The sequence below is a fragment of the Leiobunum rupestre genome, chromosome 5, assembly GCF_980474605.1.
Source record: "Leiobunum rupestre chromosome 5, qqLeiRupe1.1.hap1, whole genome shotgun sequence".
NCBI lineage: Eukaryota > Metazoa > Arthropoda > Arachnida > Opiliones > Sclerosomatidae > Leiobunum > Leiobunum rupestre.
This window is the reverse complement of record NC_143388.1, coordinates 30,793,023-30,819,892: the sequence shown is the minus strand read 5'-3', so window position 1 is coordinate 30,819,892 and position 26,870 is coordinate 30,793,023. Positions and strand designations below refer to the sequence as shown.

Here is a 26,870-nt window from a genome sequence, read left to right as displayed (position 1 = left end):
AATCAAGTTTAGATTAGTTTAACAACAATCAAGTTTAGATTAGTTTAACAACAATCAAGTTTAGATTAGTTTAACAACAATCAAGTTTAGATTAGTTTAACAACAATCAAGTTTAGATTAGTTTAACAACAATCAAGTTTAGATTAGTTTAACAACAATAAAGTTTAGATTAGTTTAACAACAATAAAGTTTAGATTAGTTTAACAACAATCAAGTTTAGATTAGTTTAACAACAATCAAGTTTAGATTAGTTTAACAACAATCAAGTTTAGATTAGTTTAACAACAATCAAGTTTAGATTAGTTTAACAACAATCAAGTTTAGATTAGTTTAACAACAATCAAGTTTAGATTAGTTTAACAATAACAACAATCAAGTTTAGATTAGTTTAACAACAATCAAGTTTAGATTAGTTTAACAACAATCAAGTTTAGATTAGTTTAACAATAACAACAATCAAGTTTAGATTAGTTTAACAACAATCAAGTTTAGATTAGTTTAACAATAACAACAATCAAGTTTAGATTAGTTTAACAATAACAACAATCAAGTTTAGATTAGTTTAACAATAACAACAATCAAGCTTAGATTAGTTTAACAATAACAACTATCAAGCTTAGATTAGTTTAACAACAATTTAGTATAGTTTAACAACAATTTAGTATAGTTTAACAACAATTTAGTATAGTTTAACAACAATTTAGTTTAGTTTAACAACAATTTAGTTTAGTTTAACAACAATTTAGTTTAGTTTAACAACAATTTAGTTTAGTTTAACAACAATTTAGTTTAGTTTAACAACAATTTAGTTTAGTTTAACAACAAATTAGTTTAGTTTAACAACAAATTAGTTTAGTTTAACAACAAATTAGTTTAGTTTAACAACAAATTAGTTTAGTTTAACAACAATTTAGTTTAGTTTAACAACAATTTAGTTTAGTTTAACAACAATTTAGTTTAGTTTAACAACAATTTAGTTTAGTTTAACAACAATTTTGTTTAGTTTAACAACAATTTTGTTTAGTTTAACAACAATTTAGTTTAGTTTAACAACAATTTAGTTTAGTTTAACAACAATTTAGTTTAACAACAATTTAGTTTAACAACAATTTAGTTTAGTTTAACAACAATTTAGTTTAGTTTAACAACAATTTAGTTTAGTTTAACAACAATTTAGTTTAGTTTAACAACAATTTAGTTTAGTTTAACAACAATTTAGTTTAGTTTAACAACAATTTAGTTTAGTTTAACAACAATTTAGTTTAGTTTAACAACAATTTAATTTAAGGAATGTCAAAATTTCGAAAATCAGGAATTGTCGTACTTATTTTAATAATGTTACTTATGGTTAAAGTGAACGGTTCTCTACTACTAATTTAAATATTGTAAAACAACTCCGTTAAGCATTTAATCCCCTTAATTTTTCTTCTTATGATCTTCTCATTAACCATTAAGTTACAAAGTTGACCGTAATTCGAAAATGGTGTAGTTTCGTCATTATACGTATTATATAGTCGTCTGTTCCTATAACGCTTCGCTTAATCCCAGTTTGTTCTAGTAACAACATTGAGTAGCACCGCACCTTAATTTCGATATAAAGGCGTCCACATAACGGAACACAAAACCATTGACGCGTTGGGCAACTCACTTTTGATGAAGCCATCACCCGCATAATTCCGAGCAATCTGCTAGAAAGCATTGGATCTAGCTCCCCGTAAAAGTTCAGCATTTAAACCCACCTCCAACCAAGCGCGCTGCGGAATATTTCGTGGAATTTTGGAAATTAATAGTATTCCCATCCCTCCTTTTTAAATAATAGGCATTCTTCGGGGCCCGGGCCCTCTAGACTATGAATAACTAATGCTCTTTGCGACGACGGCGTTAAAACTCACGGTTATTGCCCACGATTTGATCGTATTCGGGCCTTGGTCAGTCACCGGCCCCCCGCAATGTAACGTGATGAATGGGTGAAGTGCGCTCTATTTTGTTATAGGTCCAAATCGCCGGTGAGCCAGTTTAAAAGTTAATCTTCCAAAGTGCGCTTCTGTGTATTGAATTTTCGGACGCGTCGCCGCTATAGAGCGACTCTCGCGCCCCCGAGCGGCGGCGAGTGGAAGCTTCTCTAATGGTTTTATTTATGTAATTGCTTCTATTTCGAAGATTCATTTTCGATGGATATTATTATTATAACCGTATATTCTATTAGTTTCGCTTGCCATTAAGTCGCCCCATCTGCCGGCGACCGAAAGTTTTGTTTGGTTAATTTCGTGACCTTTAGGCGGACATTTTAAAGTCAGCTCGGACAAATATTAATTATGAGTTATTTTTAATTTAATTTCTATAATAGTTTATCGTGGGAGTGGCGCTGGTAAATCACAAACGCCTGGTTTGAATGATGGAGTTTATACCTGAGAGCCAATTAACTTTTATTAAAATTATTTGTACGAGGGGGGTATGATTTGAATTTACAAGCACTTTCCAAATTTAGAATCAACTCAATTTATAATTATAATAATTTATTACAATGTTATAGATAATGCACTATGACAACTGAAACTTTTAGTTAAATATTTATTATTCTCTAAAATACCCTACTTTCAAAAAAATCGACTACGAATATGTTTTATTTTTGTGCAAGGGCAGTTTACAAAATGGTCAAAACTGAGGATATTGTTAATGATAATTAAAAACTATTAAAATTATTAATTTTACCGCAATTTTATCGATGGAAGCATCTACAGTTAAAATAGGGATGCACCGATATGGGTACAGCCGATATATCGGCCGGCCGATATATCGGCTAATCGTGGCCGATAATATCGGCCGATATATCGACCGATATTAACAAAGTTACCTATCACAATATTATGCTTTTTTGTTTACTCTCGTAACCACCTGTTAAAAAATGATATGATCTATGGCTTTTGGAGTCGAAAAACCACTTATGATTCCTGACCGTTTTGGACGCGAATAATTATTTCCTACAACAGCGATCAACTGGCCTTTTTAAAAGGAAATGTAAGGTTGTGGCAATAAATGTTTTCCATTAATTAGTTAGTTGAGTATCGCCTTTTTTTAAAGTTTTTCCTGAAAATATTTTTCTAATACCAGAAGTATCGGCTAATATCGGCCTCGCTTAAGCCGATATTGGCCGATACCGATATTTGAAAAATTAGACGATATATCGGTTACCGATATATCGGTGTATCCCTAAGTTAAAATTTATAAAATGCATTCCATATTCGTGAAAATACTTTCCAAAACAATAAATATTTTGTAAAAGTAAACAGGATTGACCTGGAGACAGTGGCGTAGCCAGCATGGGGTGACACCCGGGGTGGATATGATGGTGTTTGTGCAGGATTGGCAAGAGCCAGCCAGATTGCTTTAACCGGGTTTATCCACTGAATAAAATCCATGGTTAAAACCACTTGTTTTCATAAAAAAAATTGAGAAATGAATTAGAAATATTTAAAAAACTAAAACTTTAACCTTCACTTTCACTTTTTGTCAAAAGTAATGAGAGCTAGATACAAGCAATTAGGGGATCTTGAAATTCACTTTGTGCGTGAAAATACGCCGCCATGTTAGGGTACAAAAGCAGTGAAATCAGTCTGCTATACCTCACAATGTAAAGGTACTGTATTGAGAGCTAGATATAAGCAATTTGAGCATTTTTTATTAATGTTTAACCGTTTTAAGCCACTGGTTACATCTGGTTTAAACCATACTGGACTTTTAAATAAAAAAGCCGGATTTTTTGCCAACCCTGAGTTTGTGTACGTTTAAAACTTTCAAGGTAGGGTGTCAACCCTAAATCACGCCCAAATAGCCCTTCCCTAGCTACGCCACTGCCGGGGGAACCTAGAAATGTCTGGCAATACAAAATGGGACTAAAATTCAGGGAAAAGCCAGGGAATTTTAAGGACTCGTGAAGTTAGGAAATTCCATTTTGGTAGCAACTGTAAAAACCTTTAATAAAATATAAAAATTAACGAATTTTTACTTACAATAAGTCGGGGGAAATCTTTGGAAGGGTTAGAGAAAACGTAGGAAAGTAAAAAAAAATTAATCTCAATAATCTTAGTTAACCCTGATAAATAAACTCCAAATCCTTGCTTTTAAAAAGCAGTCACTTCAGTTTAACAATATAAAGACAATTTCTTAAACACGCTTAATTTTAAATATGAAACTTTTAATTCAGCTTCCTTTAATTTAAGATATTTGTATTTAGTCTAGTTTCACTAGGCAAATATTATTTTTCTTTCGTTATTGAGTTATTCAAGATGGGATATTTTTTTGTCTTCCAACCCATCAGACTTCTCCATCAGCGTCTACTAAGAGAAGCTCATTTTGTAGGCTATTGAATGATTTAGAAGCCCAAGAAAAAGACGAGGCGTGTTTACCTATAAGATGTTTTCAATTTTTATTATTTTGTTCAGCAGCTTCTCGTCTAAAATTCCTTTTTGAGGGGCGAACTTGATAATAGCCAGGAAACTTCGCTTTTTCTTACATCACTTTTTATTAGATTTTATGGCCTCTGCGCTAAGACTGATTTCTAAGGAAGAGGCTTTCATTATTTCCAATTTTCTTTATCATAAGGATTTGTTCAAATGGTTTTTTCCCAATATTTAACTTTGCTCTTTCAACCATAATACTTTGGCAAATATTTATTAACAAAGGGATAAATATATTTGTTACTTCGTAGTCGGGTATTTACCTATTTATTTCCCAGTTATTTATTGAATCTTCACTAAATATTTGTAAAAAGAATCAAGGGCTTATTTTGATCGAGTTTAAACCTCTTCAGAGATGAAATCCTTCGGTCAAATAATAAGAATAGATAGTATAAATTTAAAGTTTAGTTCTGACACAATAGTCTAGGGTTGTTAAAGGGGAACGTCCAAGCTTTTCCAAATATGGCCTTATTTCCGTATCAAAAGATTAACAAGACGTACCTTTTTTTAGCTTTTAGCCCAAAAAGTTTACACGAAAAATAACGCCAGGTGTTTGGGTTTGAATTTTCGCCGCCATCTTAGGGGCTGCCGCTAGCGCCCGTAACCCCGTGTGAGCGATTTGCGAACTATCCTAAATTTTAAAATCGCGCAATTTAGGCTTAGGTCTCTTATAACTGGAAAGCGCCGCGCGTGCGAAACAAATTTTTTGCGTCTTCAGCAGCGCGCGCTTTTACGTTGTTTTTCTGTCTCACCGACTTCTCACCAGGTGTCGCGGCGGACGCGCGCTTTTCGATTTCCCGAAATTTCTTTATTTTATTAAAAATTAACCTCTATATATTTTTTGATGCGGTTTTCGCCATAAATTAAATCTTGACCGTTTAATTTTACGGAAAATAAAATGCGGAAACATAATTTACTTTAAGGGTTTTTAATGTAATAATCAGCTAGGCTAATACCCAAGGCACCACCTTAGGCCTAAGTCATCAAGCGACCTTTGAAGCCTTTAATTCAGGTGGCCGGGTTACAATGCGTAAGAGGGTGGTGGCAAGCCCTGCATGCCACGCGAGCCAACAGCTCCCTACACTAACTATTACCGTTAACCTCAACAAGTTTTTATGGAAGGGGAAACCGAAGAGCTCGGGGGAAAACCCCTTAAACCAGTGGGGAAAGAACTTGCAAACTCAACGCAGAAGGAGTTGTTCCGAGTTTTCACCCAGTGCCACAAGCTGGGATCGAACCCGGCTCCTCTTGCTGCGAGGCCAAAGTGCTAACCACTCCGCCACCCCACTTAACTTTTTATCTATATAAAATGTCTAATATCAGTAAACATACTACAAAACATTAATAGTGTTACATTGTTAATCAGTTTAAACTAGTCTAGAGGTTTAGTTTTACTCTTAGATTCGAAAAAATGAAGCGAAAATTCCACTTTAAATTTGCAAACAATATCAGACTAATTAGAAAGTTTCCGGAAAAAGGCCTCGGTCATTTTCCGGAAACTTTTCCGACTTACAACGATACAATAGTCTTTGAATATGCGCTAGGAAGTACTAAATTTATTGTTAGACTCTTGTAAATGTAGATTTTTATCCTTAAAATGTAGGATATCGATTTAATTTATCTGCTTTTATTTTTTAATTTTATTCATTTTTAAACATTCAATAATCTTTCTACGTTGGTAATGTAAAGTAAACTTTAAATTAATAATGACGAAGATTTTCAATCAGACTAGGCTGCAGAGGGCGCTACGCTAGTAGCCTTTTCCGCTTTAAATCAAGAAACTCGAGAGACCGTTCGTAATATGCCTATTGTAGACAGGTTTTTTGCTCGTTTACAAAAAGTAGTTTTCGTTCCAAAACCTTTCAACAGGGGGCGGTACTATCCCATATAGTTTTAAGTAATTGCCCAGTGCGAATAGAATGTTAGTAGCTTGACATTTTTTGGGTCTCTTCCCAACCACGCGATTTGGACAGATGTTGCGAATTCATCTCGGAATAACTGTCAAAGGCTAGGCTTAGTATCGGCCACCGAAAAAAAGTGGAAAACTAACACTCTGTTTCCTTATTTCTATTTTTTCTCTTTCCTCTTAACTACCCGAGTTCTTCACTTCTTTGCCAGTGATGGGCATTTTCTAGAAATTAATTCTCAGCTCGCGAGCAGCTCGTGCTCACGTGACATTCGTCCCTCATTTCCGCTCGTCTCGAGAGCGGTACTATCGGAGAGCTTCACTTCGTTGCGGGCATTTTCTCTCAACATTAATTATGAGCTCACGAGCAGCTGTTGCTCACATACTCACTCTGTTCTAGAAATTAATTGATTGGTTAAGCGACTCGTTAGTGAACGTGTAGTGGGAACTTGTAGGAGTGCAGATTGTACGTCTACATTTCTACAAGTGTCCCCGTTCACGTTTAGGAGCGGTAGCTTAACCTGTCTAATGGAAGAAAGGGCTCGTGCAAGGCTCGGTAAGAGAAAATAAATAAATGTAATTCGGTACCATCTGGGTGGGCTACCGCTAAGAATAAACGCGTTTACTGATAGTCCATTCCTCTCATCCCAATCACACAATAAATACGTTGTTAACTAAGTACAGAAGAAGCTTCTCTATAGGCTTAGAGCTTAGGAAATATAGCGCCTTCCAGGGTTGGCAAAAAACCGGCTTTTAAAAAAAAATTAAATCCAGTATGGTTATAACCCGGTTAAAATAATTAATAAAAAATGCTCAAATTGCTTATATCTAGCCCTCATTACAGTACCTTTACATTGTGAGGTATAGCAGACTTATTTATCTGCTTTTGTACCCTAACATGACGGCGGATTTTCACGCGCAAAAGGAATTTTAATATCCCCCAATTGCTTATATCTAGTTCTCATTACTTACGACAAAAAGTTAAGGTTAACTTTTCGTTTTTTCAATATTTCTAATTCGTTTCTCTATTATTTTTATTAATAAAAAAGTGGTTTTAACCATGGATTTCGTTCGGCTGTTAAAACCAGTTTAAACCAGGGTGGATTAATCTAGTCTAACTAGTTCTTGCCAACCATGGCGCCATCTGCCTTAATATCCGTCAACTAAATATGTGAAGAAATAGCACACTTTGAATTTCGGTTGAACCTTCATCTGTTGCGCAGAGATAATAATGAACGAGCAGACAAGCTTTCATATATTCACTTTAAAATTCGGTTGGAAGGCAGCGATACTTATGATAAAAAATTTAAACTACACTCGAAGCCTATAGGTCTCCATACAAAATCTTAACCACTGTCTTGCCTCCTTGCCAACTTTGATGACAGCTTGGCAATATAAAGAGAAACAGGTTGTAAATCAGGCAATTATTTCAATATATTTCGCTCACTTAAATTCCCAAGCCTCAAGAGTGGCTCTAAAACGAGCGTATCATGCCCAATCACTGTTCGCGACGTTCTTGAATTGAGCGTGGCTTTGAAACACGCATTTTTTTATTTATCCGAAGACCCGATTATCAAGGTTTACTATTCCAACTTTTAGTTTTTGGCAAGTCGTTCTTTAGTTCTAGCCATAAAGATCACTTGCCAATAGCGTAAAAGCCGGGGTTTGGGGTGATAGTCTGCGTAGGATTATAAGGTTCTGTCATTTGGCTGACGTACGCCGTAGTTTGACGTTCTCCGAGACTTAGCCGTTCCGAATGGTTGGGAAAACTTGCAAGCCCGGCAAAAAGTTCGTATGTCATAGAATGGTCTCGCCTCCTCTCCAGATTTTAACTCCACCCCACCCTTCGAAGTTATTTTGAGATAAGCAGTTTTTACCGCAACGCCCGAGGTAGTAGAAGGTGGTATATAGGTAAAATATGAATATTATTTTAGTTGGCGCTTTGAACTAAGCGTTTATTTTAAAAATACTTGTCCTCCAAAAAATGTATCTACGGAATTTTGAAACGTAGCTGTTTTAGGGGATGCAATGTTTTTGCTTCTTTCTACAAATCTATTCCAAATTAATTACAGCTTTTGGTAATCGGTTACGTAATAATTTTAGTATTAAGAACTACATGCAGGTACACTGATTATATAGTAATTTTAAGCGTGGCGTGGTTGTATAAATTGTACCACAAGACAAATTCAAGGTTGCCACAAGTCAGGGAATTTGAAAATAGGCTTACAACATCAAGGATATATTAGAAAATTTTAAGGATTTGAGAAAAGTCTGGGTATTTGATAGTAGGGTATACAAAAGTCAGGGAATTTAAATTTTAACCGGAAGTGTCACCCACACTGAAATTAAAAAATAGTAAAAATATTAAAATCTGATAAAAGTAAAATAAAAAGTTCCAAAATGGCAAATTCTGAACTTAAAAAAGGTCGGGGAAAACAAGCCATTAGAAACTGAAATGTTTGTACACCTGGTTTTTATTTTTTAAACATACGTTGATTGGCACTTGGTGATTTCCAGTGACTCTCATAAGTGATTTATTTACACTTTGAACACCTGTTTGCTTAAGTGAAATTTTAAATAAATAACCAACAATTTCAGGGTGGCCAGACTTCCTATATTTTCCAAAAACGTGTCATAGAACATCTAGTGAAAACACTGCCACTTTCAAACAAAATCTTGAAATGTACGGGCTTGGTAAATCCGCTAAGTGATACAATAATGCAAGGAAGCAGTTTACAAGAAAATTATCAATATTCTAGGTGATTCGAGTCAAAGTATATCGATATGCAATAAAGACCATATTATTTTTTCCTATATTTTCCTATAATGCACTTATTGAGTTTTCTATATTTTCCTATAAACCACCTCTAAAATCCCTATTTTCCCTATAAAATTTTCAAAGCCTTTCCCTGGTCTGCCTGCAATTTACACTTACTGCAACTTAACATCGTAAAGTTTCCATTAAACCCAGTACGTTCCAACACTTCCCAAAATAAATCGACAAAATTTCGACTTAGTTCGTTTTCGCTCCGAAACCGTCTAAAAAAATCCGTGTTAGTTCCATCAATCGAAGCTAGATGTCGCCAGGGTCCCCGCAGAGCGATCTTTCGCCATTAAACCCTTTCTATCTAACACCCTATTCCGTTAGAGAGCTATTGATCCCGTTTCTCGATCCCTCGGTCGAGCGACGCGCCTCCTCCGCCGGATGAGAGAGAGAGAGAGAGTTTAGCATCTTGAAGACGGGCCACAGTCTGGGCCGGCGCACGCTGCTCCTCGGATCCCAAAGCGCCAGCTTGCACCCCACGTGCATTGAGAACCTAACTAGTCCCGTCTCTTCGCGCGAAAATGCTCTCTTGGATATTCGTCGCCAACTTCGAATAAAATTCGCCTTCTTTTTGTCAGCTTGGATTACTTTCGAATTTGTGTTCCGCGAATTTCGTAGTAAAGAAGAGTGTGTTCGACTTTTGGTCCTCGGGAGTTTCTCTCAATTCTTTCTCTCCGATGTTGGGAGGAAGCGTCCGACATCGTCCGGGTCGGATTTTTTCCCGGTTTTCGGCTGTTCGTGGCCGAGGAACAATTTTGCTCGGGCCTCCGTCGCGACGTCCGTTCGCGCTCGACCGTTGTTTCTTGGATTACGAGATTTGTCGGCTCGATTTATAACCGATTCGACTTCCTGGAACGTAAAGGATAAACCCTTTCCTTTTGTTTCTCCATTTCTAAAAATCCACTCTTCAAAATAGTTGTACCTGTTATTTGCCAATGCTAGATGCGCTTAAGGTATTGTTTGTCCTCACCGGAGCTAGCACGTATTTGGGTGAGTGTTCGATTGTTTAAGCTCCTTATACTGGCTGGGGTTAAAAGCTTTTTACGAATACCAAATGTCCCGGTTTAGGTCGTTGCGATATTGTTCACGTTTTCACATTTTTTGACTCGCTACAGCGTTTCGTTTACTATTTATATTATACAATAATTATTGCGTACAATTTTTCAAGTTTTATACAAAGTCAAGTTTTTTATCTAAAGAACAGAATTTTGGACTACGATTTAGTCTTGCGCGCAAAGTTTTATTTAAAATTTAACTACAATACACGACTAGTTTCGGTAGAACAGCCTACCATCATATCAAGTTTTATTTCAAAATGTTCAATTATTTGACTAGCTACTGTTGTTTCTTTACTATTTAAATAAGCGTTTATCGCGTACAATTTTACTAGTTTTATCGCGTACAATTTTACTAGTTTTATCGCGTACAATTTTACTAGTTTTATCGCGTACAATTTTACTAGTTTTATCGCGTACAATTTTACTAGTTTTATCGCGTACAATTTTACTAGTTTTATCGCGTACAATTTTACTAGCTTTATCGCGTACAATTTTACTAGCTTTATCGCGTACAATTTTACTAGCTTTATCGCGTACAATTTTACTAGCTTTATCGCGTACAATTTTACTAGCTTTATCGCGTACAATTTTACTAGCTTTATCGCGTACAATTTTACTAGCTTTATCGCGTACAATTTTACTAGCTTTATCGCGTACAATTTTACTAGCTTTATCGCGTACAATTTTACTAGCTTTATCGCGTACAATTTTACTAGCTTTATCGCGTACAATTTTACTAGCTTTATCGCGTACAATTTTACTAGCTTTATCGCGTACAATTTTACTAGCTTTATCGCGTACAATTTTACTAGCTTTATCGCGTACAATTTTACTAGCTTTATCGCGTACAATTTTACTAGCTTTATCGCGTACAATTTTACTAGCTTTATCGCGTACAATTTTACTAGCTTTATCGCGTACAATTTTACTAGCTTTATCGCGTACAATTTTACTAGCTTTATCGCGTACAATTTTACTAGCTTTATCGCGTACAATTTTACTAGCTTTATCGCGTACAATTTTACTAGCTTTATCGCGTACAATTTTACTAGCTTTATCGCGTACAATTTTACTAGTTTTATCGCGTACAATTTTACTAGTTTTATCGCGTACAATTTTACTAGTTTTATCGCGTACAATTTTACTAGTTTTATCGCGTACAATTTTACTAGTTTTATCGCGTACAATTTTACTAGTTTTATCGCGTACAATTTTACTAGTTTTATCGCGTACAATTTTACTAGTTTTATCGCGTACAATTTTACTAGTTCAGGGTTAGTACACGACCTGGAATACCTGGAAAACCTGGAAAAGTCAGGGAATTTGAAAATGTTTCTAAAAGGTCAGGGAAAAGTCAGGGAATTTGAAAATGATTCCCAATGGTCAGGGAAATTTAAAATGGTCCGAAATAGTAAGGGAATTTTAAAATTACCCCAAAAATAAATCCGGAAAATAAATTTTTGAAAAATGTCTTAAAAATACATAATTAACATTTTTCAAGATTTTACCGCAAAACATAAATTTATTCTACACAAATGGTCAGGGAAATTTGGAGATTTAGTCAGGGAAAACCTGGAAATGTCAGGGAAGTTTATTCCGGAAATGTTGTACGAACCCTGTAGTTTTATCGCGTACAATTTTACTAGTTTTATCGCGTACAATTTTACTAGTCTTATTTAACGACTAGCTTCTGTGCCTTTAAAGAAAGGACTGAAAAGTTTTATTTCAAAAGGCGTAATACATTTTTCATACTGTCATGATAATAAGTAATTTGTTTTTATTTCAAACATAAAAATAATTTGTTTATTATAAACCAAGATATTATATAATTACAAAACTGCGGTGGATTTAAAATGAGCAATTCTCCTAATTGCTGTTTTTGGAGGATCATAAAAATTAGTTTTATTTTATTTACAGCTAATATATTTTTACGAATCGGTTTTAATAAATTATATTTCGCTTTACTAATATGACTCAGTTTTTATCTTAGTTTAATTGTTTTAATTTCACTTAGTGCTTTTACTTTTTGTATCTTACTTTATGCGTAGGTACAATTAGCTTAATCCTATTAACTTTCGCGTTTTTCTTGAAATTTTGAACGCGCAATTTGAAACGCTAAGATATCCCTGAATTAAGAAATTAGTTGAAAAACTCCACTCAGTATTATTTACTTTTTTGTACTATAGTTTATTTAAAAACAAATCTAATAAAATGGAGATTTTAATACTAAATTTAATTTAATTCAAACAAAGTTTCGCTAATATGACATTTGTTTTATGTTCATCTTGTGAGTAATTTTGAATAATCGAACGTCGCTTTTTTAGCGGTGTTAAATATTTATAATGTTTCAAATTTTAATAATATTCGAATTTATCAAATGGAATTTCGTATTATGTTTTCGTTACCCGAGTTATTTCAATAATTAATAGCTAATATTCTAAACGGCCCATAAAACTCTACGCATGCCCGTCTCAATATATAATGTACCTATTATAAGCAACACTACTATATGTTGGAAATATCGGGAAATTCGGGTGATCTTTTGCATTTCTATTTCAGCTTGGATTTCAAATTTTTAACAATATAAAGGATCAATAAAAAAATTAAGTCGATTTTAAGAAACGGCTCACTAAAAAATTTAAATTGGTAAATAAATGTTATATTTATGAAATATTTTCAATAATTTATCGTTGAAATTTTACCCGGTTTTGACTGTCGAGTTTTAATTTACATTCTACCAAGCATCTTGAATTATATTTTAGTGTAAAAATTTTTTATATTTTTTTATGGGCATTAAAAAACCATATTTTACATTTTTCCAAAATATTTCTGACTGAATAAGGCTTCTCAAAATACGCGTTGGAAATTTGAAACTTAAATTATTGCTTCTTTTGCAAATAACTTAACTAAGAATTTAAACCCACTGAAATGGTGTCTGAACTAGAATTTTTGGTAGAAATTTTACTGTCCACAGGTATTTGTGTAAAATATTTCCCCTTATTTCCTGAGATTTAAGATTTTTTTAATTTCTAGGATATTTACGATTTTTTTAATTTCTAGGATATTTACGATTTTTTTAATTTCTAGGATATTTACGATTTTTTTAATTTCTAGGATATTTACGATTTTTTTAATTTCTAGGATATTTACGATTTTTTTAATTTCTAGGATATTTACGATTTTTTTAATTTCTAGGATATTTACGATTTTTTTAATTTCTAGGATATTTACGATTTTTTTAATTTCTAGGATATTTACGATTTTTTTAATTTCTAGGATATTTACGATTTTTTTAATTTCTAGGATATTTACGATTTTTTTAATTTCTAGGATATTTACGATTTTTTTAATTTCTAGGATATTTACGATTTTTTTAATTTCTAGGATATTTACGATTTTTTTAATTTCTAGGATATTTACGATTTTTTATAATTCTCGGATATATCTAATTTTGTATATTTTGCCCATTTCATATCCCGCCACTCAGTTCATTTGCTAGATTTAGCTATAGGATAAATTCCTATACAAAGTCATTCTAGTCTACACTTATGTTATTGTTAACATGGTTAACTACTAGTATATTTTAGTGATAAAATGGTTAAATAGTTTCTATTTTATTTCACTAAATATAGATTTTGTTTTAAATGGATAAAGTTAGTAAATGAAATGGCATATATAGTTTGGAAAAAATATTGAAATTTAAGGAGGATATACTTATAAATTTTTCCATTGGGTTTATAAGATTAAAAGGTGTAATGGGGGGGGGGGGGGTATGATCCAGTGATTAGTCGTATATTTATTGAAATATAATCCTATTTTCCTTTAAAAAATTGAAGATAATAATCAGCTAGGCTAATACCCTTGGCACCACCTTCGGCCTAAGTCATCGTGCGACTTTTCAGGTGGCCGGGTTACAATTCGAAGGAGGGTGGCAGCCAAGGTCCGTTGAGAAAAATACACAGGGTGGTGGCAAGCCCTGCATGACACGCGAGCCAACAACTGCCTACACCAACTATTACCGTTAACCTCAACAAGTTTTTATGGAAGGGGAAACCGAAGAACTCGTCGGAAAACCCCTTCAACCAGTGGGGAGAGAACTTGCAAACTCAACGCGGAAGAAGTGGTTCCGAGTTTCCACCCAGTGGGGGCCCTGCTATTAGAATAATCCTATAAATGGGCTACAATTTTTTTATTCATCTAAACATTTTGAGCGCAACAATAACAGAGCTTATCTATCAGGCGAATCTCCATCCTTTATCGTCCCTGCGCGAGCCTTAACCCATTGGTTAACCTCCGTTCGATACTAGCTGGCAGATGCGCTTAGCGGCTCCCAGGCCATTGCGCGATTCGGACTAACTGATTGTCCGATAGTCCGATATACTCGATAGAACGGGGGATACCTGTTCAATACCTGGGTTAATTTCACCCGGAGAACATTAGCTCAATTATTGGCTTTGTGTGGCCCAAAAAATCAATCGGACACGGAGGGTCTATCTATCAAAAGAGTCTCTTTGGCGGCGAAAGGGATGGGTGCGCGAATGACCCGTTGCAAATGGACTCTTGACCATTAGGGCCGGTTTCCTCGCTTTGATTGAAGCTACTCGCATCAGTCTAAGCTTGTATCGCAATCCGACCTTAGAGGTAGCTCTGGTATTTGATGGCGGTGTGGTCACAGATCGTTCATTTCCCTCCGTTAATATATTGCCAGGTCTTGGCGTCTGTTTGTTTGTTTTTACGTCCGATTGTATTTATCACTATGGTCGATACTTTAATAATAATGATAATAATAATAATAATAATAGATCTTTTTATAAAGTAACGTGGCCTTCTTGTTTAAATGTTGCTCTTACGTCACAGTCTCTTACTTTCACAAGCCTACGAGCGCGCGCTACAGTCGCGAGGAGAATAACTTTTTCTAGCGCGCGTGCAAATCGCTCGTGCGAAAAATACACTAATAAAGCTGGGTCTCGTGACGTAAGAGCAACATTTTAACAAGTTGGGCAAGACCACTTTTTATTTTATAAAATCAACTATTCAATTCAATTCAAACTGTTTTTATTCCGTACAATAACATTTTATTACACTTTTTAAAGTTGTACAGAGGTTTGTTGTTTGTAATATTAATAATAATAATAATCATCATTTGGGCCTAAGGTGGTGTTTGGGTATTAGCCTAAGTAGTAGTAGTAGTAATAATAACCTGGCCGTATGATGACTAGGGCTCAAGGTGGTGCCTTGGGTATTAGCCTAACTGATTATTATCCTGATTATTATTATTATTATTATTATGACTAGGTGGTGCTTGGATATTAAATCATTTCGAAAGAGGTTAAAATCTTCAAAAACATAAACTCCTTAAAAAATTTTAAATAATTTTGAAATATTTCAAAACTACCAAAAATACCTTATAACTTGGAAGATTTTTGAAATGATTTAAAAAAAATTTAGTCCTTTTAAAATTCTTAAAATAGTCTTCATAAATCTTAAAATATCTTGCAATTGTTAAAAATCCTTTCCAAAAACCTTTTCCAAAAATCGTATAACTCGTACATCTGTCTAAAAAGTTTCAAATCATCACGAACGTCAAATTTTAATCCCTCGATACTCTATGCATATTTAAATTTTGACTTCAGAAGTTTCTAAACAATATACGCTAATTTTAATTTATTTCATTTAAATCGGATTTTTGACTTTTATTTTAATTAAGTCTTCATGCCTTTATTTCTTGTCAAATTGATAAAACATTTAGTGCGGTGGCAACGTAAACTAGTTTAAATTAATCATAAATTTAATTATTAATTAATAATAAAATTTAATTGCAGTTTCTCTAAAATTAAATCCATTATTGAAGTTAAATACGTAATTTAAACTTTCTGGTTTTGAAGTTTTCTATGAAATACAAATTTAATGTGAAAAGCATTGGAATCGATAATTTTGTCAATTTTTGTAATAATTGATCTTAGCTACCGAGTTTAATAATAAATGGATTCATTGGCTTTTGAGTGGCTCTCGCGCATTAAAATATTTTAGTAAATCGAAATCCGCTGTTTGCCCAGTAAAATTTCAAGTGCATTTGGGTTTATTAACTAAATTTTGGCTCCGAACTTTTCAAACCCTTCTAATTTTATGATGTTCGTGAATATGGAATTTTGTTTGAGAGTTCGAAATATACCCTCAAATTGCTTTAAATAAATTGAGACCAAAAGTCTATAATTATGTATTTCTTTAGAATAACTCCAATTTTTGACCAATTAAATTTAGGAAAACTCTAATTTATGACGTGATGAAATATAAAATAACAAAGAACGCGTAGAAGTAACAAACAACTATGAAAACTTTTGCATTTTCCAAATGGCGCTACAGACCAATTATTAATGTGTTACTATTCTGAGAAGTATAAGATCATGGCACCAGGGTACAATATTATCGTACACAGTTCTTAGTTACTTCTATGCGTTCCAGAAAATACTATATATACTTACAAGGAGACATTCCGAAGTGTTTCTCTTTTTTTTTCGTCAGTCTTGAAAAAGTTTCAATGGCCAATCGTTTTGCCATGGAAACCAAAAATGTTTTCACAAATTAAGTTAAAACTTTCACGGATTGTAAACCCCTACGATTTGAACGAAATTATTTTGATTTTGCCCTTTTTTATCTATTTACCCAAATTTTATCAATTTTACCAGAAGTAAGTGAACCGAGTTATCAGACCGCTATACTCCCCATGTTGGAGGCGCGTTCCTTATAAAGTTGCATTTTCACTTCGAATTTAAAACTTTGCGCTCCTAGGCCAAAAAAATGGTTTTTGTTTTTATGAAAACGTTTTTAATACATAGAAATAGCTATACCCACAATTCCCAAGTGCAATTTATCGCGTCAAAAGACGGATGGAAATTAGTTTTTTTGACTCAATTTTCTCATCATTTCCATAAGTAAAACGCCCTCCGATTCTGAGCGCTATTTCGATAACTTCGGTTCATTTACTTCTGATTTTACCCAATTGTTTTGCCAAAATTTTAATTTTTTAAAATTTAGAAAATGTCAATTCTTGATTTTGCCATGCTATTTTACTTAGCCAAAAATTTTGGTTGCCTCCTTGTTAGTGTTAATAATGAAAACATTTTTCTTAATCGAGTTTCGTCTATATTTATTTGAGCCGTTGTAATAATAATTGAATCGAGCAAATCGACGTAGTTTCTAATCACTCTTTACATTTCATTTATATCTGGGAGACGTCGTTAGCTAGAGTTATATCGTCTCCGTGGGCTCCTCAAAACGATCGGAGGATTCGTCATTACCGGCCACAAACGCGTTAGTTTCTCCGCACTCAGGCGCCTCTGAAAAATAGTCTCCCCTTTTTTTGGCAGTCATCAAATTGTCGTTTGCGGCGACCACAACGCCCCTATATCGACTGGTGGCCACCTGTAATAGTCTCTCTGGCGAGCTCTATTTCGAACGAACCCGCGCACGTCCGACCAATCTTTCCTAATTTAGAAAAGACCTCTTCTAAGCCCAAAAATCCACTCTTTTATTCATCATTTTGGGTACAGTAGAAAACCCGATTTTTTTTAGTCCTTTTCACCAGCTATTATGTGTATTGTTCAACCGAAAACTATTTCATATGTCTTTATATACTTGATTTTGTTCCTAATATATATATCTTCATATACGTGGTTTTGTTCCTAAAACCTGACTGTCAAAGAAAAACGTGTTCAGAAATATTTTTAGGATTTTGGGGTGTTTTTTTTGGTCTTTCGAGTTTGCCATTTTTTTGTTTTGGATTGTATTTATTTTTGTTTTTCTTTAAATAGTTTTACGGTGATTATTGTTTTGCAATTTGTCTAACTGTTTTTTAAAGCTAGTGGCGGCACGGCGTGAAGTAGCTCTTTTTTTCAATAGATGTCGCTAGCCTCGAAATCAAAAAGGTGGTACTTATAGGTAGCCCTCGCGTTGATTGGATCGTTTGTAAATTGGTTAATTACAGCAATTTTAAACTATTCTCAAACGGGATATATACTCGTATTGTTTGACAATTGGTCAATGACATAAATTGCAGCCATTATAAACCATATTTTTACACGGGATATATAATTTAGGTTAAAGTTCACTAAATAGAGTATCAGTTGTTTAATTATAATACTCTACAATGGCTCTCTTGACGACTTTATCATTTGGATATTTAAATTTTAGCTTCCTTAGCCATTAATAGATGGCACCACGCTCTCCAGTAAAGTCCTGTTTTCGATGAATTGGATAGATTCATTGCCATCTCTATTAACAAGGGCCTTTTCATAATACAGGTGGCAATGGTAGAGCTGCCACTTGCTTTAAAGACTTGTTGGTTGAAATACCTGCGTTAGGAAACGCTTAGGCTAAACTGTATGCGAATAAAAAAAGCTATGGAATATATTGCCATGCGGTTTCTAATGCGGGCTTAATTTCTCTGTTATTGCGCTTAAAATATGGTGTAGTTGTCAAACGTCTTCATAGATGGCGATAGTAGGCGCAAACCCTGTAAATTAACTTCTCCTTGATCACCGGTGTGCCGCGTGTGGAATACTTTTACAGGCGCGTCAGTTGGTCACTAATATTTGGTTGTTGAGTATTCAAATGTATTCGTATAGTAGAAATATGGTAATGATATATTTATATTTATTTTTCCATTCTGATCTATCTACTAAACGATTGCCTGAAATATTTACTCAACCAGATTCTTCACATTTCAGCAAAGGCTTCCGGAGAAATAACTCTCCCAAAAACAAAACGGAATAAGTACTTAAATGAATCTTTAAACACTATTGCTTTTTGAAGATTCATAATTATCGAATTTCATAATTTAAACGACCATTTCTAAGTTTACTGTAGAGGTTTAAATCTTTTTAAATTACCCAGTTTACTGAAACAAATTTTCGTAATTTCTTAGACATCTAAAATTTTAAATATATTTCTAGAGTTGGTAATTTTTTGAAAAATTAAAAAAAACATTACTTTTTTAAGGGTTTTTATTTTAGATTAGTCTAGAAGTTTAGTTTTACTTTTAGATTCGAAAATTCTGCAAAACAATATTAGACTAATATTGGAATAAACAACATTTTCTGTAAAAAAGGTTTCTGGGTAGTAGTCCGGAAAATTTTTCCTATATAATATCCAACTTTTTGCATTCACATATCTATAACACTCTGAATTAAATGAATATTCTATTAACAGCGACCAAATATTCCAAACACGTATTTTCTAAGCGCGAGCCTATTTAAGGAATAGTTTTAAATGAGTTTCCATCCATTTTGTCGGGGTATAGGGCTCGGATCAACTCCCGCCTTCGTTGTAAAACTCATTCCTGATATCATTCCCCAAAGCCTTATTCGGTTACCTCGCGATAGATACGAAGCCGGAGAAACGAGTACGGTCTATTCTTGTTGAACGTGAAATGGGGTATTCTCGTATAATAAGGTTTTTGGAGGTTCATTTTTCACCGCGCCGGGCCGTGTTCCACGCGGTGAACTATTATTGAGATGTATAGCTGTTTTATTTATACGCTTCTACCGTTCTACAATTTTTTCTTATTTCGTTGTTCGGCTTTGTGGGGGAATGAATGATTTCCCCCATTGGTTCTTCTTTGTGGGGTGTAAGATTAATTTTCGGGGCCGTGTCGATAACGTTGAATTATCGTTCGTTCATTTATTTTGATATTTTAAAGACGTTTCTCTTCGGGTTTGGCTCCTCCTAAATAATGCTAATCATTTTTAATGCGTTTTTCTTACGATTTATGGCTGGTAATTTATGGACCTTCTTTAAGTAAATGCTTATAACAATTGGCTTATTTAAATCGATTGTTTTTCTAAAGACATTTTGCATACTTACTTAAATTAATGGAAATATGTAGTGTCAGTTCCAAGTCAAAGCCGAAAATTTATCAGGAATTATTTAATAACTGTTCAATGTAAAAATGATCCAATTTAAATATTTCCAGCCGTTATATTTAATTTTTGACACGTGTATAACTTATTTTTGTCATTTACCAATGGTCGTACACCACCTGGAAAAGTCAGGTAATTTTAAAATGTTTCCAAAAGGTCAGGGAGTTTGAAAATGATTCTAAATGGTTAGGGTATAGTCAGGGAATTTTAAAATTGCCCCAAAAAATCGGGCAAATAATTTTTGAAAGATGTATTAAAAATACATAATATATATTTTTCATGATTTTACCTCAAAACATGAATTTATTTTACAAAAATGGTCAGGGAAGATCGGGAAAATGTCTGGGAATTTTATTCCGGAAATTTTGTACAAACCCTGTTTACACCCAGGTCTTATAAATATCATTATTTTTTCAATCTGATAATTATCGATAATTATCAAGCTACCTAGGCCCAGCCACCAAAGTTATCTAGCGGCTATTATGCCTGTAATTAAGGTGGCGTAGGAGGGTGCTGGAAAGCCCTTGATGCCACGCGAGCCAACAGCTCCCTAGACTACTCTCTTATTGCATAATTAATTTTATCCTATTTTTTCCTTTTTATCCCAATTTTCTTATATTTCACTGATAAATTTCCTATAATTCCTTTAAAATATACTGTGATCACCCTGTCAATATTATTTTGAAATGATTGAGGTATTGTAAAGTCAATTATCAACTGTAGAAATATTTGTGGGGATTTATTCATTCCTGGAAAGCTGATATTGACAAGGCAACGTTTTCGATCTTTTTCCTAAGTATTTGTTCTTCACCATCATCCGTTCCGAGCCAGTATTAGCGATTCCATCGCCGACCAAAACAGGACCAGTTCGCGCATCGCTGCCTTTTCCGATTGCGTTTAACCCCGATAATCCCAACCCAACTCGACGGTATTGTCAATCCTAGTAGACGTCAACTGCACCCCATCAACCGCCTTCCACGCCCACTATCGACTTAATCACGTCTTCCCCTTTCGTGATGGACATCTATCTATTCCGAGCTCCGAATCAAGAATCGCGAGTGTGATTGCGGATGACACTAGCGCGAATGACCACTCCCCCTTCTTTTTTCTCTTGACCGTTACGCGCGCCGTTTTTGACCCCGTTTCGCTCGATAGTGATATAGCGGTGGTCACTAGTGGTCAGATTTTCGAGTGGGTTTCGAAGAAGTAGAGTAACTTTGGTGAAAGTCCGCCGAAATAAGCCCGCTGCTTATCATTCATTAGGTACTAATCTAAAAGCTTTTCCGTGTGCCGGATTTGATGATGGTCAACGGCGCCGTTTCGCCGGGATGATCTTCAATGTCGCCTACACCTAGCCTGACAACGGAGATTATTGAAATTAGCTCCGATTCAGTGGAATATCTTCGGGCAATGTTTTGTCGAGTCTATTATACGCTACCGCTGTTCGATTTGCATCGTGGCGAACGATATTAAAACGGCTTATAGTTTACCATTTACTTCGGCGTTTATATGAAAATTTCACTTGATACTTAATGGTGTATCGGGGACTAAATTTTAATTCCTATCCATTTAAAAAAACCGTGGCTTTGTATTCACATCAGATACTTGTCCCCTCGAGGTCCTATAATTACTATAAAATCCTATATTTTCAAAAATGCCCTATAACATCCTATATTTTCAGCAAAATCCCCAAAAAGTCCTATAAAATCCTATAATTTTGATATTTTGCTCATTTCAAATCCCGCTACTCATGTCAGTGAAATTGTTAGATTTAGCTACAGGATAAATTCCTATTCCAAGTCATTCTAGTCTATACTTTTGTGATTTTTAACATGGTTAGCTACTAGTATATTTTAGTGATAAAATGGTCAAATTGTTTCTATTTTGTTTAAGTGAAAATCAAAGATTTAACTTAATATAGATTTTGTTTTTTAAATGCATAAAGTTAGTAATTAAAATAGCATGTATAAAAACCTATAATTTAGAAAAATTACTCCTATAAAGTCCTATATTTTTGAAAAATTACTTCTATAAAGTCCTATATTTTTAGAAATACAATCTTATTTTTCCTATAAAAAATTGAAGATTTGAGTGGGGGGCATGGATACATCTTTCGGTGGAAGTTGAACGTTATAGCGTTAAGTCACTTGATGACTTGGGCATCAGGTGGTGCCTTGGGTATTAGCCTAGCTGGTTATTGTTATTTTATTCGGTATTTGGTTCGTAAACTACTATTAGTCTTGGAAGCTTTCAGTTTGAGAAACGGTCCTCAAAAGTAGACTCGTACTTCCTCAGTAACCCTGCGTACGTTCTTGATTATGGCAGTCACTTTTCTCACTTAAAATCACTTTTTTTTTAATTCTGTTGCTAAAAGTCACTTTTCCCAAAATTAGTATTTATCACTTTTTTCGAATTTTTAGATTTCCTTAGCGTTGGACGTTAGAACTGTCTTACAACCCTTATTTACAAATAATTGAACAATATCAAACTCCGTTCGCTTTTAATTTTTTTAAATAAGCGGTTGAAAAAAGCTATCAGTGATAAAAACTTTGTAGAAGTGGAATAGAGCGTTCTATAAAATCGGTGTGGTGTGCTTTCCCCCTTTTGAGTTCGAAGTTGAAGTTTTGGCCGGTTTTTCGTGCGAGAGAAAAATATTTATCTGGCAAACCCGTAAGAAATTAAGAGCAGTCGATTTTTAGGAGTAGCGTAGTTGCTAGCCTAGGCTTCACTCATTTCCGGCTTTCCGCGCCGTTTTTCTTATTTTAAATGATTTTTGTAATAAATGTATGATGGCAAATAAGCAAAATACTAGTCCCAAATCCACGGTTTTAAAAAGAAACTTACAAGGAGACATCCCAAAGTGTATCTCACCGATTTTGTTCAAACTCGGGGGATTGGTAGACCTTCATGTATCATGAAAAATCCTATAGGTAATTTATTCAATTGGCAACCGTTTTGCCATGGCAACGAAAAATGTTTTTGACAACAACAAATGGAAATTTTCCCATTGAAAATAACATGGGGTTCTGACCGATTCCTAGGACCTGTGAAAAATTTTAACAAATTTCAAAATTTCGAAAATTGACAAAAATAACATCAAAATTGTTCAACATTTGATCAATTTGAGGTCAAAATCCCATGTTATTGTCAATGGGAAAATTTAATATTTTATGTTGTCACAAACATTTTTCGTTGCCATGGCAAAATGGTTGCCCATTGAATAAATTCCCTTTAGGATTTTTCATGATACATGAAGGTCTACCAATCCCCCGAGTTTGAACAAAATCGGTGGGTTACACTTCGAGATGTCTCCTTGTTAGATCATGAAAAAATTCTTAACCCCAAACATACTTCAACACCTCCCACCTACAACTCCTAAAAGGTACGTCTCTAAAATATTCATATAAAGACCGGACATAGAACGAATTCTCTTAAACCAAAGAATAACAATCGTTGTTAGTCCTGCTAAACTAGCTCTATAGTCTGTATGAAAAGTTTGGCCGGTTTTGGGCCGATTTTATAGAACGATCTATTAGCCCAAGTTGAAGAAGTTGAAAATAAAATAGATAAAAAAATCTAGTCTAATTTCGCCTTTTCTAAAAATAAAAGAGTGATATAACTTCGTAAGGTTATATCATTGTCCCCTGGATTAATAGAAGGCCTCGAAATAAGCAGGTGTTGAATTTTTGAAACTGGCAAAATCAAGTCAGGCTGACAGCGAAAGATCGGCGGCTATTGCTTAAGGGCATTGGCTTACGCGATAATATTTAAAATTTCCGCCTTGATCGTCTCGATATAAAGATTGGAAATCGCGCCATATATTGAGTGTTTCGCAAGCGTGTAAAATATGTTTGCCGCCCCCTGTAGGAAAGCGATTTCTCTTAATCCAGGGGGCAATGGTTATATAGTTACTATTTTGGTTGTGTAACTAGTCAAGAACCATATTTGGTAGATTTTCACTCACTATTTCGTCACTTATCATTTTTGGGAGATTTTCAGACACTTTTTTGAATATTTTCAGGGCTCCCAGAGTTCCTATAATTTCAATATGCTCCTATAATTTCATATTTTCTCAAAATTGTTCCTATAAATTCCTATTTTTTCGAAATTTTCTAGTTTTTCTATAGCTAAATCCAGAAATTCCTATAATTTTAAAAATAATGTATTAGAAAACAGCCTTAACGTTTGGGAAAAATTTGACTTCTAAATAGAGCTTAGCTCTGGCTTAGGTCCGGTGTTCCCCAAACCCTCAACGGTTGGGCCCCAGAGTTCCTATAAATTCCTATAATTTCAATATACTCCTATAATTTCCTATTTTTAACTAAAATGTTCCTATAAATTCCTATTTTTTGGCTAAAAATGTTCCTATAAATATTTATATTCTATGAAATTTCCTATAAATTCCTATAATATTAAAAAAAATTGCTGGGAGCCCTGTATTTTTAGTCACTACTCACTAAATTCTACTGTATAAGTGTTTAGTCACGCAGTAGAATTTAGTGAGTTTAATAAGTGAGTATCAGGCCTGTTATAGGCAAATATTTCAGCGCTATAATTGAGAAATAAATCAAAAGTAGTTTAAGTAACAGTCGTGGCAACTTCGAACGCGACCAATGCATTGTCAGCTTAACCATAGAAAACGTTTTCCCGCTTAGAAAAGGCCTAAAGAAGTCCGTAGCTCTTTGTGATTCTCTATCCCTTCTCACTTTTGCACGTCCGTTCTCTCTCAGATATCCGCTTTTATCTCAAACTAAATATATCCAGCCAGCGTCGCTTGTCCACGAGACCCGGCTCAGTGTTTCGAGTCCGTTGCGTTTCCCAACTCTGACAACCGTTATCGAATACGGACTTAAGACTTAGTAACCGTTAGTCTTAATGATAGAATAAACCTAGGACGCTTTTGTCTTTGGGGGGGAAATGGGAGGAAAACCCCCGCTGCTATTTTGCCATTGGCCGGAAGATACTTTTTCTATTGGCCAAGGCTTAAGTCCCAAATGATTCGCTTCTTTTTTGCCCGTCAAACGAGGATACGATTGTTTGTATTACCAACCTTATATGGTAGTTTAAGTAAAAGGCGTAGTGCGGGTAAAGTCTGTGCTTTTCTATTGGAGAGAGGGTGTGAGGTAAAGGTAGGGTTTCTGGGCGAGCGATTCGACTGTCGTCTGCTTTTATTTCTGTTCTTTCAACTGTCCCTTTAATTATATCGGATCAACGGTGGCTATTTTTAGAACGCCGCGGGAATACGAACCGTGGGTGTCTTTAATTTAATTATAATTTCTTAATGGGTTTAGATTGTGTATTTGGCGAAAACGCGAAATTAAAATTGGGTCGTGTTTTTGTAGATTGCAGTTGGGACTTTTAAGCAAGCACTTTTCTCCCTTAGGAAACTGGCATTTTAATTTGTCTTTTTCAGGGTTGCCACACGTCAGGGAAAACAGGGAAATCAGGGAGTTTAAAAATGGGCCTAAAAAGTCAGGGAAATGTCAGGGAATTTTAAGAATTGGTAAAAATTCTAGGAAAAGTCAGGGAATTCAATTTTATCTTGGCGCTTTTTGAAGGTAATTCAACTCTAGATCTATGACAAATTCTATGATAATCATTTATTTCCTTGGAATGTTTTGCTAATTTTTTCAACATTGCAATAACCTTTTTACTGAAATATAAGTTCATCTTAATTTATTAACTTCTGATAAAAGTAAAATATAAAAGCCATTTTGGCCTTAATAAGTCAGGGAAAATCTGTTAAAATGGTCAGGGAAAACAGGGAATAGTCAGGGAATTTGAATCTGAAAATTTGGTGGCAACCCTGTTTTTAAAGCTTTATTCTGTCGAAATATAATTTCACTATCTTTTGATATCAACAACTACAGGGCCCCCAGAAGTCCTATGATTCCTATAAAAATCCTATATGTTCAAAAATGTCCTATAACGTTCTATATTTTTAGCAAAATCCCCAAAAAGTTCAATAATTTTTATATTATCCCCTATTCTGTGAAATTTCTAGATTTAGCTATAGGATAAATTCCTATACAAGTCATTCTGTCTATACTTTGGTTATTGTTAACATGGTTAGCTACTAGTATATTTTGTGATCAAATGGTTAAATATTTTCTATTTTAAGTGAAAAAGATTTATTTCACTTGATATAGATTAGGTTTTTAAATGCATAAAGTTAATAGCATATATAGTCCTATAATTTTGAAACAATAATCCTATAAAGTCATGTTTGGAAATAATTTTAGAAATTTTCCAATTATTAAACCAAATGATAATAATCAGCTAAGCTAATACCCAAGGCACAACCTTAGGCTTAAGTCATCAAGCGACTTTTAAAGCCGTTAATTCAGGTGGCCGTCGTCAGGTAGATACAAAATGAACAAAAAGAGATAAAAATGTCACGTAGGGGACGAGAAACAATGTTTTTTAGGTACATAGTTTTTTATGTTAAATGAACAATTTCACATAGGGAACGACGTTTTCATGGGCGGTAAGGGAGCCGAAACAGCTGTAGTAGCCATTAAATAAATGTTTTTATAAATGTTTTTACTGTGCAATAGTGGTCAAATTGATTTTAAAGTAGTTTATGTACAGGAAGTCCGTCCACAAATAATTATCTAAATTTGCTATAAATCGATTACAAATTTCTTTTTCCTGTAAGATTTTTTGGAGCTCTATGTGGCTTTAGACAACCGATGAGAAACCAGTTTT

The 26,870-nt window shown here is 34.2% G+C and overlaps 1 protein-coding gene across 6 annotated transcripts in view; it reads left to right on the top strand.

Annotated features, from left to right (window-relative positions):
• Positions 1-26,870, top strand: part of CadN (neural cadherin) — a 148,538-nt gene that overhangs the window by 57,671 nt on the left and 63,997 nt on the right. The gene's annotated exons all lie outside the window — the stretch shown is intronic.